Below are 14,860 nucleotides of genomic sequence, written 5' to 3'. Positions count from 1 at the left end.
TGCTACAGCAATTTGCTAGGTATTAAAGGGAACAAATGAACAGGGCCCTCTTTTTTTGCAAGACAAAGAAACACATGTTTTAAGATTTTCAGATTGCTTCAAAAATAGCTTGATGAAGATGGACATTATAACAAATGAAATATTTAACTAGAGTGACCCTCACTGAAGTGATGTCAAGGGTAGTAAATAATACAATTGTCACATTGTATGTAATCACTCCTTTGTAAACTACTGAGGCACAATTATTTTAAGTAAATTGAAATGTCTAATAGGGGCAATGCTGTTTTTCTTTAGCTAAAAATAATATATCAAATACTTATTTAATCTTTTAAATGTTGCAGACTTTTAACATCAAGGCTGGAGAATTTCACTCTTCTGGTTTTATTCTTTCTAGCTAATATCTTTGCTCTGAAGCTTTCTTACGATGCAAGTATTTACCAGTTTCAGCTCAAATGACAAAGAGTAGTTATCCACTTAAGTTGATTTTCCTACTGAAAAGATTAAAGAGGTTTCATTTTTTGAATGGCACTCTTGAGACTTGGCTGAAGTGTTTGTGATTTGGAGTAGCTGCACAATTGTTATAAGAAATGTGATTCAAGAAAAAGCTTCTAAATTACCCAGACATCCAGGAAGCAGCTTTGGGTCCTGAGTTGCTCCTGCTGATACAGACAGCAAATATTGCACCCCTTGCCCTGCGGTGGCAGCATGGTCTTCTGCATGGCCCGTGGGTTCTCCTTGCCATCTCCAGTGATGTGTCAGGAAAAAGGTCAGGCAGACACCACATGAGTGTTCAGCACAGTCAGAGCTTGCTGTGAGAGTCTCTGAGATAATGCAAGTGTTACGGTCTCCCCCTACATTTTTTTCTTCTTCGTAGGCTGCACTATCTGTAGGCTCTTTGGATGGGATTTGCAGGAGCTGAGCATAAACGCCTCTTCTCTTGGAACTCTGAGCTTTCCTTTTATGTGTGGCCTTCCAAATCCTTCGTCTTTAGCCCCCTTACCTCATGTTCCACTGGATTACTGTGTTTCTGCCTTTGGAAAGTTTTCTTCTTTTTATCAAACGTGCACAAAAATATTGGCGAAAGTGCTGTGCAGTGTGAAGGCTATTGGTGCTTCTAGCTCATTGCCAGGGGTGCAACACAGAACTATTTTAGATGTATCAGGGAAGATGCTCAATTACTAGTTAATTTTCTCCTTAGATGATCAGAGTGGAGTCCTCTTGTATTCTCTCAGGATAATTTAAAAAATATTGTTCTTCATTATTAATTATTCTAAAGCTTTGTTTGCTTAGGAAGCTGTTGCTACCCTTTTGAATCAAATTATTCAGACTTAACACATTTAGCACATGTTCTGGAGGGAAACTGGTACCGTTGTTTTCAAGATACCAGAGGAAGTGGCTAGCAGCCACTCCTGTCACCAAGCCCTGTAAGTCAGGCACTGACCGATGTTTTGGCATTAGTCTAGTGCCCAGTGTCAATGACTGTGAAATTGCCTGAAAACTCTTACCATAAATTTCCTGAATATATCCACAGTGAGCTGGAAAACAATGTTGTCTCACAGATGGATTTACTGTGGACTAACTCAGCATACTGCCCTCCTCCCTTTGGCAGCAGGAAGCAGAACTTTGACCTTTGACTGTAAAAGAAAGAAACATTACTGCCTGAACTTGAAAAAAAGAAAAATCTTAGCAACAACGTTCATAGCATTAGATAGCTTCTTTTCTCAGAGGCCCCATCACCAGTAGAGAGGTGCTGTAACAGTCTACAGAGCAAGCTCTGTTACCACAGTAGAGTACCTTGATGTCATTCCGGGGACTCCCATCTGAAGGAAGGACAGGAGCCGCTACAATTGCTAAATAGAAGAGATTTCCCTTTAAGAATCATGGGGAATGTGTGGACGAGCAGCTATCCCTGAACCTTTGCCCTTGTCCTGTTCATAGTTCAACAGGACCTTTTGTGATTCCCGTTTTCAAGTTAGCAGGAAACGTGCACTGCAAACACTGTGCCTCAGCTGGTAAGTCTCTTCCCTGATGAGTACTGAGCTGGCAGCTTCTAAGCTTCCAGTATCAGAAAAAAAGGTTGATGCTGAATGACCAAACTTGGAGTGTGTCCTCTTTAGCTGTGCATCGCCGCTGCCTTTGAAAGCCCGCACAGAAGAGTCTGTAGGTCTTTAGGTGACACAGGCTACAAAGGCCAGTGCCTGACCTTGATGAGCTTAACATACCCAGATCCTCTGGTATCTTAGCGTGACCCTGAGTTTGCAGGGCCCTTCTGAGCCCTGCCAGCCTGAGCCTTGCAATATCCTGACTAATCAGATTAATCCGAAAACCTGAAGCTTGTTCTTTCTCCTCCCAGGGAAAGAATACCGTTTTTTCCTGAGATATATTATTTCCGAATACACATTTATGAGCATGAGTTGAATAACTAAAAAAACATTCATATTCTCATCAGACAGAGAGATGAGCTATTAAGATGAAAATTGTTAGATAGTAGTATCATTTGATTGAAGGGCAGTATATGCTGCTAGGTTCTGAGTTTTTCCAAAGAACTTGAAAACATGTCGGATCTCAGCCTGGATCCTTACTTATCCAGATGGAAGTCTCAGCCCTGTGTTACCAAAGATTTTGCCAGCTTTTCTTACGAGCATATTAAACCCTAGTGTTGCCATATTTCATATGGCAATAATTATGTCCTTTGCCTCTGTTCTGGATAACGTTTAGCTTTATTATAATTATTATTACTCGCTACTGTTCTGCTGGGAGCACTAGTTTGCATTTAATTAGGGATCACTTGCAAATAACCTTTATGGCCCTGATTCAGCAAACATTTCTAGCAGGTGTGTAATTTTAAAGCAAGTGAATGAGCCTGTTTAAATCTGCATAGCTCAGATCCTCAGTTATGTTTTGTGCCTAGCATCCACTGATTTCATGAACCCTAGATCTGAAAAATGCCTGCATGTAGGTTGAAACTGTGCATATTGTTCTGGCTCCATGACCTACTTAGTAGGTGTGACACTGGGGCACAAAATTGCCAAGCATGTCATATCTTAAGTCAGCACCTTAAATGAGACTGAAGCTGCAGCTGGCAATCCATTAGCATTATATAGGACTCTAGGACTTTGAGACTTCTTAGAAGGAACAACTATGCTTTTTGTCAGCTTAGCACAAAGTAGGACCCCCTATCTTGCATGCTTTCCTTGGCTCAGTATAAATTTTAGTAAGAAGCACCTATACCAGAAGTAAAACTTGGCTAAATTACATGCCATGGAGCAGGATATGCCAGGCACATTCAGAATATTGTATAATTTAATTGGCTGGTTGGAAATGCATAATAAAATACAGGATGTTTGAGTTATTAGTTAGCTGCCTATGTAATTACTTCTGTTTAATATTTAATTGTGTTGATCTTTCTGTCTTGTCTTTGTTCCACACAGAAAATAGATCCCTCTTTTTGTCTATTCACAGGCATTGGGCTACTGGGTAGCAGGCTTTGCAGCTAATCTTTCTGATTGTTCAAATGTCACCATAAAATATTTAACATCTTGGTAACTCTAAAGCTATCACAACAGATTGGATGGTAACAATTAAAATTATGCTAACATCACTAAAACAGATATAACGGAGTGATGCTTGTTAAGCACTTAATGATCCCTTTCTCCAAGGAATTCCATTTCAATTTCTTTATGCTGCCTGATTGCTTTACTGCGTCCTGCAGGTTTTTGTGCACTACCGCTCTGTGTAATACATATTCAAACCCTTCTCTGCAGCTCTCATCGTGCCAATCAAGGATGCAAATGGAGGTCTGTATGACTGTGTGTCATTTCTTGCTTGTTTGCAAGCCCGTAAATAATGGTGCGAATAAGGATCTGATGTGTAACAGTATAAAAGTAATCAGACCTTGTATCTGGCTTCTAGTAAACATCAGTATGGCCGTGATCCAACTGCTACTGTAATCAATGGGAGGCTTTTATTGACTTTAATGGGAGTTGAAGTAGGCCTTGTCTGTGGTTTGAAAATTCAGCTGCAGATATTGGGGCTGATCCTTGGCTGATGTAACCTGGCTTTGTGCTCCTGGCAATCAGACAGCCGTTCCGACTTACCCTGCTGAGGACGTAGCACCCTATCCTGAACTCCTGCTCTAGTCCCGCACGCACTTCAGCAGCGCTTTCTATTCAGGGGGGAGCTCTGGGTTTTGCTTCATTCAGCTGTTCACTTAGGAGCTTAAATTGCTCCGTGAACAGTGTTTAAAATGTATAATTATCTTTGGAAAAAATGTTTCACTTGAAAGGGATTCTAATAATCATTATTTTGAACTTTGGTAGTTTGACATTTTCATTGTTTATAAAGGAACAATATCTTTTCCTTTTACTTTATTTTGGCTGCAAGGGAAAAATGAGCCTAATTAGCAAAAATAAAAATAAACTAAGTTGATAGAAAAAGCAGTTCTTACAAATTTGCAGAGCTTTTCCTGCAAATGCTGATATGAAAAACTATAAAGGTTTTATGAATTGTCCTTGCTTTGGGGTTTTGTTGGGATGAATGGGCAGAGAAGATAGTAACTCTATGTGGATGAAAGGCTTTTTGAATGTAATTTTGTGGATCATCGATATTATAAACCACTTGGAGCTGTGATACCCTTCCTGTTTCTTAAGTACTACAATGAGTATAAAAGACCCTGTAAAATTCTTTGAGCTGAGACTTATTCTGGCTTCTCTGCTTTGAAAGGATATAGAAAATACATCCTTTGGGAAGTCTTCTGGCCAGCTGAGCTCTCCAAGGACAGGCTTGAAAGCATGCTAGATTGATGTTCTGAAGCAGCTCCAAGAATGCTTGGCCAGTGTGTGATGGCAACTGCACCTACCCTGAAAATCAGGGAGGCAAATGTGTACCTACTTCTGAGTTGTGTATTTGTTTATAGGCTTACTCCACAACAGTGAAAATCAGCGTAGTGCTGTTTCATTCAACATGGTGATGCTGATTTATGCCAGCTGAGAATCTGAGTCTCCACCTCCTTACGTATGCACAGGCACCACTTGTTTTTTGCTGGTTTTTTTTCTCACTTGAGTGTTATTTCCAGCAAAGACAGTGGAAGCAAGTTGGATGCAGTTATTTCAGTGAGAAATCTGACCTGCATGTAGGGAACTACTTGGCTGTGTTGGGAAGCAGGATACAATAACCTTGTCATCTCTCAGCAGACTGGGTAGTGGCAGTACTGTGGCTCAGCTCTCAGCAAGTGGGTCTTTTGCTCAGCCTGGGAGTCAGCTGGGGCGAGTGCTTGGCCAGGTGAATGTCTGCCTGCCCACAGAAGGACATCTGTCCTGGCATGCTCTGCGTCCCGTATAGCTCCTGTGCATCCTGCTAGCTTTTTCCCTGCTCCCGACTGACCTGTTTGCCTCTACATGAGGTAGAGCAACTGGGGAGGTTAGGGTGCATTTATGGGTCCTGCTGTGCTCATGGCAGTTCTGATACAGACTTGTTTAGAAGTGATCTCCTTCCAGAAGGTCTAAAAATGCTTCAGAGCTTTAAGATTCATGTGAGAAATCCCCCTTTGATCTGGCCATTGAATGTTGCTATAAATAAATTCTCTCCTACTCCACTTTTCAACAGGAAGGCTTGTTTGCCTGGCACTACCAGGCTTATTCTGCTTTTCAGACCTAAGCTGGGAAACAAGAGGCTCTGCTGGGCTTTACAGGAGACTTTTTTTTCTCTTTTGTTCTGTAAAATCCTGTCTTTGGAGATAAGTTCCATGAGGTTGATGATAACCCCCTTATAAAAATGGTGTTTGCCACTTCGCTATTTTCGAAGTTCTGGCATGTTTTGTTTACAGTAAATTAAAGCAGAAGGTAAAGTGGTTTTTATTTTCCTACTTTCCTGTGTTCTGTATTCATAGACTTTAACATCTGCCCTCCATCCCCTTCCTGTGTCCATTCAATATCAAACCATGCAGCAATAAGCATGGATGTTGTGGCTCATCTTTCTGCCATGGTATGCTCCTCTTGAGTGTTTGACTGCAAAGTATTTGGTAACCATTGTTTGTAGGTGAAAATTGTCACTGCTTTTTCTTTTTTCTGTGATGACTTTGGAATTGCACCTTTTCTCTTATGTTTAAGGATTTCGGTTCATGGCGATATTGGATGAGTCTAAGAAATAAAGCCAAACTCAGCGAAAATACAGAGGAGGATTGAAGAGGCCCAGAGAACAGTCATCAGAGAGAAAGAATATAGCCTGTTCTATATGAATAGAACTTCTATATGAAGTTCTCTTATGAACTATAAGAGTATAGTTCTGTTACTATGCTGGTGAGTAGAAGGATTTCTTCAATGACGCTGTTTACTTGTGTTCGTTAGTATTTGAGCTCATGAATTGTTTGAAAGCAATTTAATTTTTCCCATAGAAATTTCATACAGGTGAACGCTTCTCTGTGCTAGGGAAAATGTGAACAGAATTTACATTGCAATGTTGATTTTAAAGTCCTGAAGTGTGGAAGCCTCCAGAACTACCTGTTGCTAACGTGTGGAGCAGTTCTTCCACCTGTTTACCTCCTCATTTTCCACATTATCTTTTTTACCTGCCAGATATTTTGTTGGCTCCTGTCTATTTCCTGGGGAAGAGTTCATTCTCTTTCCCATCAGTTCCCAATGTCTGTTGGTCTTTCATCTCCTTGTGGATCTCTGCTTAGTTCCTTTCCCTGACCCAGTCTGTTTGGTCTTACTCTGTCACTGTTAAAAGTTCAGGCCACAAAGACTTTGCCCTTGTCATCTTCATGTGCAATTAGCACAGACTGCTAGACAGTAGACATAAATCCTACTGGTGCTAAGGGCACTGGGAGCCTGGCCATCGAGTTCAGTGGGGTTAGCGTTTGGGCACATTAGAGCCTTTCAGTGCAGCGTAGCTTACAAGTAATTTAGAATATTAGATGGAATCATATTGATTATTATTATTAACAAACTTGTCATGATTAAGTCCTTAGGAGCCTTTAAGAAGCTGTTTTTACACAACCATTCCTGGCGTGTCGAGATTAAATGTCCTGTCAAGCTGGACATGTGTACGCTTCTAGGCATGAGCTGACCTCTCCAGTAGCTGTAATTAGAAACAATTTTCAGATTTATATGATGAGTTTTATTTCATAGTGTGCACATACGCAGAATCCACCCAGAGAAGAAAAAACCTGTTCTCCTCGAATACAACTACATCTCCAGCTGTCTTCACAATACTCTGCAGTGTCTGTAAGAGCCATAAAATAACTGCAAGCTTATAAATTCACTTTTTTCAGTTATTAAATGTGCTTTACTCATTCCAGCCTGCTGCTGTGGAGATAGGTACAATATAGGAACCTTGGCAGTATGACAGGCAATTAAAATACCAAGATGTTTAGCCATGTATGAGTATTTTCACACAGTGAGACCTCTAAGCTTAGCCTGCTACTGACATTGTTAGTTATTGAATCAATTGCATGAGATGAGGTTGACAGGTGTAATTATATATTTCTATGGTGATTATGTATGGCCTGTCATAGAGACCAACGTGCCTGTAACTTTGCACTCATTTAGTAGTCGTTTATTGAGTGAAGTATTGAAGTTGGCATGCCATTTACAAGGGAAGGAAATCTAAAACAAAACAAAAGTCCATTTTGAAATATAATTGATTCATTAAAACATTGACAATTACTTGCTTTTAGTACACTGAAATATGTCTTTCCATATTTCCTCCAGACCTCTCAGTTATTTAAGCATGTTCTTGCACCCTGACTTTAACAAAAGAATAAAACTCATGCAATGAGTTAATGGGAACCTGGATCAGGTCTATAGCTGCCATATAGTGGGAGAAGTTATGGAGCTGGCTGGAACCAGCTGAATGTGGGGCCATTTTTAAGTATCTGGCTTACTCGTTAAAACAGCTTTTGTTATGTCTCAAAATCTTTTAAAATAAACTTCTCTCTCTATATATACGCTCCTGTACAATCGTCTTTGTAATAAGTGTTCTTCAAAATGTGCTTAAAATTATACAAGTATTTTTGGAATACGTTGAGGTGAGACGCGGGCTGTTGCTGAAATTCCTCATTCACTTTTCTAGATAAAAATTTCTCTGTGTAGTGACATCACCCAAAATTTTACTATATTTTTTCCCATATAGTTCTCTCTGGCCTTTTGTGCCACCCTGATGATACGAATAAAAAGCCTGTGTTTCTCAAAATGAGAGGAGGCAGAGAGAAAATAAACATTGGTCTCTTTATTAAGAGGTCCTCTAACTTGGCTGAAGTCAAGCAACCAATTTGACTCATTTTCCTTAGCCATATCTTTCTGCAATACAACTGTTACCTTATTCACAGCAGTTTTGATGTCTGAGATGATAGATATCTGAGATGTGGTGGGGTTTTTTTGTGGCATTGGAGGTGTGTGTGTGTTGTTTTGGTTTGGTTTTTTTTAAGTAAAAGAGGAGCTGTTTTCAGTGACTGCTTTAACAAGAAGAGCCCATGGTCTTTTGTAAAAAACCAGGATCCATGTTTTCCCTGGTCACCTAGGACAGGCTGAAAAATGCACTAGGACTTTGTGGAAATTAAAAAAAAAAAAAAAATTCACCCCCATTTTACAGGATGTGAAAAGAACCTTTTTCCTATGTTTAACACAAAATTTCCATTATGTTCTTAATTAAACATTATAATTTTTAAACTTTTTTTTACCAAAAAACTGTTTTTCAGTAAGTGTGTGCAATATTCCTTGGGGAAAAAACCAAAACTTTTGGGAAACATTTTCAGTGTGTTTAAAAATTTTTTTTAAAAGTAATTTTATAAAGAACATTATATTTTTTAGCACAAAGTTTAATTTTGATGTAAAATTCTGCTCTTAAATGCAAAAAAGAAAATGGTTTGATGTGCTCTTTGTTTCAGGTCAGAGGGCAAGTCCTGAAGGAATAACCATTAATCTACAACAATTAGAAAAATATCATGCTTTGTAAAACCTCTTTTTACAGAACCTCCTTATGTTGCACATCAATCCACTTTCATATCTGAAAATAAAATGAAATTTAAGTTTTATCATTGGGAAGAAAAAAAGTGGGTTTGTGTAGTTTAAGTTCTCACCTCATTTGAATGGCATTTCTTGCTGGTTCTTCAGCCATCCAGCTGATGAAAAGGATAGAGGTCATGCTGGAAGGTGGCTCCCAGAAAGGGAATTTTTTTGAGAGCTAAGCAGTTCCAAAGGCCCTAAATCCTACTTGGAAGGAACAGAGATTGACTTGTCACTTAGGGGTAAGCCAGGTGAGACATGGGGAAAAGGCTGAGGTTATTCTTGTGCTAAAGATCTGAAAGTTGGAAACAACACTGTGTGTGAAAGAACACTGACAATCTCAAAAAAACATATGTCAGTTTGGTTTTAAACTAAAACCCACTCAACCAACCGTAAGAAACAACAGTCTTCTGAAACTCAGGAATATTTTTTTATGTTTGTATAAAGGCCCACCATTATCCCTTTCCTTTTCAGAGTTGTGGGTTGTGGGTTTTTTTTTTTTTGTTCTCTTTTTTTTCTTCTTTCTTTCTATGAGATAGTGTTCCCCCCTGCCGCTCCTTTGGCCAACCTCACATCTTGGAAGCTAGTCCCGTAATAATAAATTTGGGTTAGTACCATCTTTTGCCTCATTTTAAAGACCAGACTGTCAGCATTTTTTACAACAGCAGTATGAGAATAACTGCCGCTTCAAGATGGGAGTCTCATTTTCTTCATTATCATTGCTGGTTCCCGGTGTGAATTTAGCCGAATGATGAATATTCAGAAAACCGTCCTTGGAATCAGTAGCTGAACTAGGTTCAAGCTCCAAAAAATGGATGCAAATCTAAACTTGGAAAGTTTCATCCCAAAGTTTAGAAGAATTTGTTTCCACAGCCTCATCTGCCTATCACACATTGGCAATAAGTTTTCCAGTAGGAAGCATTTGGGTTAATATCTGGCTTTCTAATCATGTGCTTGGAAGGACAGCTTTTGTTGCTGTTCCAGAAAACTTCCCAAGCGTGCAATAAAATGCATGATGTTCCAAAAAAAGTATCCTGAATAAAGTGATGTCTGGTGAATTGCATTTTTTTTTTCTATAGCTAAGCTTGAATTTGGGGGTGCTTTTTCAGTCTTGCAACTGAAATTGTGTTCCAGTAGCATATAAAAATCACAGAATATTTGATGTTGGAAGAGATGTCTGGAAATCATCTAGTCCGCCCCCCCTGCTCAAAGGAGGGTAAATTGGGGCAGGTTGCCCAGGGCCATGTCCAACTGCGTTTTGAATATCTCCAGGGATGGGGAGAGTCCACAACTTCTCTAGGTATCCTATTCCAGTGTTCAATCACTCTTACATAAAGGTCTTTTATGTTTCAATGAAATTTCCTGTATTTCGGTTTGTGCCTATTGCCTCTCTTCCTTTTACTGGACACTATTGAGAAGAGTCTGGCTCTGTTGCCTTTACTACCCCCCATCCCTTTATACACATGGATAAGATCCACCCCCGAGCCTTCTCTTCTCCAGGTTGAACAATCCCAGCTCTCTCAGCTTCTTGTCTGTCAGATGCTCCCTTAAGCACCTTCTGGGGAGCCCAGAGCTGGGCCCAGCGCTCCAAATGTGGCCTCACCAGTCCTGATCAGAGGGGAAGGATCACCTGCCTCCACTTGCTGGAAACACTCTTCCTCATGCAGCCCAGGAGGTCGTGGGCTTCTTTGTCACAAGGGTGTGTTGTGGCTCATGTGCAACCTGGTCTCCACCAGCACATTATGTGCTTGCTGTTCTTAGTTCCTTTTCAGCAGTGGAACAGTCTGTTACGTCAGTCCTTAGCTTTCCAACAGCCTTTCCCTTCTGGTTTGGACCTTAGGAAAAGACACTTCTGAAAAATCTCCATTGGCTTGATAAATACTGTGTGTGACCAAATCAGCGGCAGAAACTCCCATTGATTTCAGTGTGGCTACGTGTTAGCTTTCCACTACTCTTCATTCTCCATTTCATGGTTTGGGACCCCAGGTAAACACCACCCACAACTTTGAATCTGATCCAGCGATTTCGTATTGGTCTTTATTCCATCATAGTCCTGCAAAAATGACCTTGATCTGTCTTGATGCATTCCTATGTTAGCTGGGCTTTCTGCTGCATTTTTCCTAGATCTATCTTATCTAGAAGGGCTAGATCTTGTGGAAGACTGGCTGTAGCCCAACATATTGTAAGAGTACTCTGTGACCTACGCGCAGTCATTGGTTCAAAGCCCTTTCATAGGAAAGGTTAGTGGGACTTGTTATTATTTTTAAGTGAGAGGCCTTTATTTTAATGTAATTAAAGGTAAGTAACACTTTTGCTGAGAGTATGTAGAAGAAAAATACTTGTTTTCTGTGTCATTGAGAGATCTCTTGTTATTCAGTTAAGGTATTGCAGCTTTGTACAAGACTCCATGTTGAGGAGTCTTTCCTTAGAGCGTCCATGAGGGGAGCCTGGTCGCAGCAATGGGATTTAATGAACGCTGTGGAATTAGAAGCTAACTGTGATGGTGGTCCTGGGTCAGAGTGCAGCTGCAGTGGCTTAATTTCCAGCCCATGTGCACTTGCAAATCCTAGAATCTTTTTGCCTCCCCCAGTTTCACCATGCAGCGCTCGTGCACCAGCCCATCTCAACCGTACAGCAGAGGATTGCTGTGCTGCTCTTTTTCTTTCAGGTCTTGCCCTCCTGCTAGAAGTTCTTCTAAACAATGGGAGGAAATGGGATTACTGGGAGGAGTTCGTGTGTTTTGCAAATTGCAAGCGGTCTGTGTGTTTCTTCTCATTGCCTTATCCTCCTGGCCACCCTGGTAGCTCTGTGTTTTTTTAAGGCTTATTGCCCCTGAAGCTGATGTTTCCCTTCCCAGTGTTGTCTCAACACTGCAATCCCCAGGTGTCCTAGCATCCTTCTCTTGAGTTAGCTGATGGTACAAATGGCCCAGCAAATATATATTTTGGATCAGTATAAAGACAACCAGATGGTTGGCTTCTTGAGCAGCAGTTGTAGGAGGAGACTTACAATGCCTGGAAACAATTGTAATGAGCTTTCCTTTGCATGGTGACTTGTTCTGGTTTCTTTCCTATCTTTGCCCTCCTCTGCCTCATCTTAACCCTCTGAAGTTTTAGTCATGTGATTTCTCTTTTCAAATTATGTTCTGAGAATTTAACATCTAATAGACCACACTCATCCCTCTTTAAATTCAATTAACTTCTATCAGGGCTGAATATAGTCCAATGTATGATGCTACTCTTTGCTGAGGATCTCCCTAGCAAAAGTACTTTGCAAATCTGGGAAAAGAGATTCCATCATAATCAGTCTGGTTTTTTGTCTTCTACCCACAGGATTTGCTTGCGAGAACCACTACTATTTCCCTGTCTGACACCAAGCTACTACATGGGTCCTTCATGCATTGTTTTAAAAGATTATGCTCAGCAGGCAATAATTGCAAACTTGTGGCAGTTTTCTTTAAAAATCAAGAACCGTATTAATTCTTTCATCTTAGTGGTAAGTATGACATTATCAGTGAAAGAAAGGGACAGAATTCAGTAAACAGATTTACCAAAGGCAGTGTGTTGAGAAGGGATAGCGCAATAGCTGCTGTTTGGAATATCCAAATCATAGTTAGCTGTGGAGAAATGAATTGAGGTCCAAATCATGCTCAGCAACAGGGGACTGAATCCTCATCTTTAGGTTATGTGAGGGAGAAGGGAGTGGTAAGGACCTGTCTGAGGTGGGGAGCAGGCTCCAAGGAGAAAAGGAAAGGGGAAATGGAGTTGTGAATCCAGGTGGGCTCAGAGGTAGGTATTTTGAGTTCAGGCTCCACCAACAGGGCAGGTAGGACATTGTGTTCTATGTCAATGTGATGATCATTTATTCCATGCCCCCCCCCGTTATGTTCCTGTAGTGCTTACAGAAACCCATTTGGGGGCTAAACCATATGATGAAGGAGAAAGCCTTCATAAAAGTCACTAGGCTAAACTCTGAGCCCAACAACCTAAAGACGTTTGTTGACCAAGATTTCCTTTCCTCTGGAGCACACGTGCAGCACATGGGGGCTGAGGAGAGGAGCAGGTTAAAGATACTGTGATAGACAGTGGTGGGGAGCTCCTGATGGGTTTCAGTGGAGCCCTTTTGAGGCAGGTTGTGCCTGCAAAGCGCATGCAAGCCCTTGGCAGGGTGGAGTCGGTCATCTTGTTAACAGAGATGCGTGCAGCTCAACTGGGAGCTCAGGGGCTGATGAATACCAATGCCCTAAGGCAGATCTGAAAATATATAATAGAGAAGAACTAAAATGGGCATGGGGAAAAAGGAGGGGTGCATCTAACAGAGCTTCCTGAATCTAGGCATTGCTTGTCCTGCTCATTTCATTTGCTCCAGTAACGTGCCTCCCTGGTGTTACGGCAAACCATTTCCCATGAGCAGCTTGGGTGCCTCTTCCCAGATGGACTGCATACCTCATTACCAAAGAGGGGGCAATGTATTTTCCTAATCTGCAGCTTTAATGCCCCCCTGGACAGCCCTAAACCCAATCAAGCTCTGCGTGGAGGACAGGAAATAGAGCGAAAGCTTTCGCAGGCCAGTCAGGACCGCACATCCAATTATTGTCATCGCAATACGGCCAGCTCGGAAGCAGCAGTGAAATGTAATTGGGATAGGATATGAGCAAAGGGGAGAATTTGCTTTTCCCATGTACACTCACTTTTTGTTTTCATCTAGTATTTATTTCTGACTTTAAAGCAATTCCTTGTGTTTTGTTCCAGTCTTGACCACATGGCTCCAGCAGCTCCCGTAACTCCTGTTGCTGATGTTCTGACATGACGTAGCCATAAACTGAATCTTTTTTTTCTTTTAATGTACCCTTTTTAATTGGTCTAAAGGCTAAACTTTTGAATGCCATTGCTCATTTGCAGACTGAGCTTGATGGTGGAAAGCAAGTTTGCTTATTTAATATTTGCTTTGATTTGGTGATTAGTCATTGCTCTTAATTATTTTTTACCATTTCCACATGAGTGATCAGGAAATGAACTGCTGTCTCACACTTTCAGCAAGTTAAAAAGAGCCTAACTATGGTATTTCCTTATTGACTTTTTACTTGCCCCTGTGCAGAATGTTTTAAGATGTTGCTCCTCTTGAGTCGCCCACCTCACAGCTTGAGTAGTGCCACAGCTTTTAAAAATGTTTCCCTTCTGACTTGCTGAGGTGATGAAGACAAGTAAAGTCATCCAGCATAAAAGGTATACACGAACAAAACATGAATTGAAGGTGTGGGTCGAGTTACAATCCAAACAAGAAAAATATTAGAACCAGTTTTGGAGACTGAGGAGACCAGTCTTGTGGTACACATCTGCAATGAGAAATAATACCATTCTGGGATCCTGTGTGATGTTTATACTCTGATAGCAAATCCTCTTAAATAAAAATAAATGGCTTACTCTGCCCCTTTTTCTGCTGATGTTTTTCTTTCATCTTTTCATTCCTTTTCAAATCAGTAATGATTGTAAATCGCTCCTTGCCACAGAAAGTGCTGTTTTTGAAGAGTAAGGATTTGATTCTTGTAGTCTTATTTATTAGTTTTATTCAATAAGTGCCCAACCTATGCTCTAAATGCCTTTTTAAAGATACACTAGTAAACAGACCTTGATTGCTCTTTGATTGAATTGCAGATAACCCACTGACGATATAAATATCATTAAGTTAATCAACCTTCCTACAGAGGCGCTTCCAGCGCAGACACCAAGCTCCATAGTGTATCTATCTTCTGGCAGACATTAGAGAAGACGAAGATGAGCTGGATGGTGGCCTTCTCTGTACTCCTGCAAACTTGGGCTTTCTGGGCTTTAACAGATGGGCTGGCTTCACTTCAATTA

The sequence above is a fragment of the Gymnogyps californianus genome, chromosome 9 (genome assembly GCF_018139145.2).
Source record: "Gymnogyps californianus isolate 813 chromosome 9, ASM1813914v2, whole genome shotgun sequence".
NCBI classification, from domain to species: Eukaryota; Metazoa; Chordata; class Aves; order Accipitriformes; family Cathartidae; genus Gymnogyps; species Gymnogyps californianus.
The sequence above is the reverse complement of the archived record's forward strand: the minus strand, read 5'-3'. Positions refer to the sequence as shown.